We start from the raw sequence: 3,434 nt of genomic DNA, 5'->3' as shown, positions 1-3,434 counted from the left end.
GTAAGGAACTTTCAATTTTAAAGCGGCTGAAGGCCCATTCTATCTATATCTACATCTACTTGGATACTCTGCAAATCACATTTAAGTGCCTGGCAGAGGGTTCATCGAACCACCTTCTCAATTCTCTATTATTTCAATCTCGTATAGCGCGCAGATAAAATGAACACCTATACCTTTCCGTACGAGCTCTGATTTCAATCATTTTATCGTGTTGATTGTTCCTCTCTATGTAGGTCGGTGTCAACAAAATATTCGGAGGAGAAAGTTGGCGATTGATTTTCGTGAGAAGATTCCGTCGCAACGAAAAACGCCTTTCTTTTAATGATTTCCAGCCCAAATCCTGTATCATTTCTGTGACACTGTCTCTCATACTTCACGATAATACAAAACGTGCTGCCTTTCTTTGAACTTTTTCGATGTACTCCGTCAGTCCTATCTGGTAAGGATCCCACAACGCGCAGCAATACTCTAACAGAGGACGAACGAGTGTAGTGTAGGCAGTCTCCTTAGTAGGTGTGTTACATTTTCTGACTGTCCTGCCAATAAAACGCAGCTTTTGGTTAGCCTTCACCATAACATTTTCTATGTGTTCTTTCCAATTTAAGCTGTTCGTAATTGTAATACCTGGGTATTTAGTTGAATTTACGGCTTTTAGATTAGACTGATTTATCGTGTAACCGAAATTTAACGAGTTCCTTTTAGCACTCATGTGGATGACCTCACATTTTGCGTTATTTAAGGTCAATTGCCACTTTTCACCCACTAAAAGTATACGAATTGAAACCATCGGCTATGAGCCACTAAAATACACAATCAAACACAACTAAGAAAAGGCAGTGCACCCAGCGGCGCTCAGAAGTTTCCGGGGGTCGGTCTGCTCTTGAAATATTAACGTTCTCTTAGGGGAGACAGGTAGTAGGCCCCACTATATCCGATCCACCGGCAATCCACCCAAGAGACAGTCAACGGACCCACCGACAAAACGACTTGCTTTCAACCCGACCAGTACACAAGGAACTCCAAAGCCAAAACGTAAAACCGAGCGAGGTGGCGCAGTGGTTAGACACTGGACTCGCATTCGGGAGGACGACGGTTCAATCCCGCGTCCGGCCATCCTGATTTAGGTTTTCCGTGATTTCCCTAAATCGCTCCAGGCAAATGCCGGGGTGGTTCCTTTCAAAGGGCACGGCCGACTTTCTTCCCCGTCCTTCCCTAATCCGATGAGACCGATGACCTCGCTGTCTGGTCTCCTTCCCCAAACCAACCAACCAACCAAAACGTAAAAGGCGTAGTCGTCTACAACCAAGTATGCACAACCTGTCAAAACTAAACACACGTGTTGGGCCGCGATAACACGGTGAGGAAAGGACACTGACTGAATTTTACGTCAGCGGCCAGGGCAGGTAACCGGAACGCTAGCGACAACAAGGCAGAAAATTCCGCTGCTGCACTTGGACTTCAAATAACCAAAATACAGTCAAACTCCACTGGATGGTGGCCAAACATTCGCCAACTCGGACGCTCGCTGCTGCTCACGGGAATACCCCCAACAGCTAACCATGAAAACCAACGGCACACTGTGAACAGACTGAGTTTGGTAATTTAATCACCACTCTACTTTGATGTCCTGGGTCGGTGAGCCACGAACCCCGTAGCAATCGAAATAGCTCCCACACACTCCGACACTGCGTAGAGACTGCGAGTGGGCCCGACCCACTGCGCCGCGCGGAGATTTCCTGGCTGATCCACATCAACTGACCGACTGCCGCACACCAGCTAGCCGGAAACTGTAACATAGTACAAGGTGCGAATATCGATACACACCGCTGCTGCCACACGTAGAAAGAGGAAGAACCACGGCATAACCGCAGTAACAGCTGGAAACCAAACGCAGAGTAACAATCAAGGTTTAAAACAACGCATAAGCTGGGGCCAGCACGGGTCAGGCACTTTTACCTAGATTTCGACACCTGCTAGGGGCGTCTTCTCAGACTGAAATGTTGCTAAATCATAAAATTACATTACTACAAAGCAATAGTCAGAATTTGAAGCAGCTATGATCAAGCCAAAAGTGAAAACGTTCTAGCCTTTGCCACATGTGCCCAGCTGGTTAGAATGTTTTATTTTATTTTTTACATGAGGGTAGCTGCTCAAAATTCCGAGTATTGCTTTTCAGCAATGTAATTTTACGATTTAACAACTTTTCATTCTTATGAGGATGCCTCTAGTTGGTGTCGAAACATAGGTCAACCATTTATGCTCACTCGGTTGGCTTTTTAATTCTGTATTGAAACTAGTATATGGTTGCTGAGTAACAGCCACGTTCAGAACTGGAAAACCATAGCAATTATAGTGCGGTTTTACCCCATGTTGTGTACATAGTTCCGCGTAGTCAGCGCGTACACAACTTTCCCACTAGAGCGCGCCCAACTAAGCACAACAGCACAGGCGCAGCGCTCGTCCGTCTCCGCACTACGAGATGGCGCTGCCATAGAGACGGACCAAATTCTGCTTCCGCCGATTCGCATATTAATATTTAACGCCGCCAATGATATTGCTGCTTATGAATAACTTTTTTTCCTCGTGGGTCACACTTGCACAGTCATACCTGAACGCGTGAGGTATTATAACGAGTGTACAGACCTCCAATTAGTGAGTCTGCATTTGTCTGCAACAGTCTGTACGAGATCTTCATTTGTCTTTACCAGTCTATACTCAAGTTTCAGTCTCCACCCAATAAGATTACCATATTCCTGTACATAGCCATGAAGATAAATGTATAGACATTTTTGGCTAATGGCTAATGGCTCTGAGCACTATGGGACTTAACTTCTGTGGTCATCAGTCCCCTAGAACTTAGAACTACTTAAACCTAACTAACCTAAGGACATCACACACATCCATGCCCGAGGCAGGATTCGAACCTGCGAGTGTAGCGGTCGCGCGGTTCCGGACTGAGCGCCTTAACCACGAGACCACCGCAGCCGGCTAGACATTTTTGTCAAGTATCAGAGATATATGTGAGAATAAGAGTAACGTACCAATACCAAAGGAACTTCAGATTGTCAATTGTAAATAGCATCCAGAGCCAAGTTAAGTAATTTTTATGCTCGTTATTATTTTAATAAATGTGTGTGAAAATTAATCAAGTTAAGTTGGTCACCGTCAATCTGCTACTCTAGGCGTGTAAGTGGCATTTCTATCGTCTGACCTAACGGCAGAAGATAAACATGCCACGATAAGACCACAAGACATATTGCTGACACTCACCGACTTCGTTAGAGCGACAAGTCAAATAATCTGATGGTGTGTGTACCGAAGGTCTTACAGTACGCACACCACACCCATCTCATATAGGGTGCCTAATTAATGCTGCGTTCTCGGAATGCTATACAACAATTCAAGCTAATAGTTTTCTTTCAATAAAGCAGATG

Source organism: Schistocerca nitens, chromosome 10 (genome assembly GCF_023898315.1).
Source record: "Schistocerca nitens isolate TAMUIC-IGC-003100 chromosome 10, iqSchNite1.1, whole genome shotgun sequence".
Classification (NCBI taxonomy): Eukaryota; Metazoa; Arthropoda; class Insecta; order Orthoptera; family Acrididae; genus Schistocerca; species Schistocerca nitens.
Note: the sequence above shows the minus strand (reverse complement) of the source record.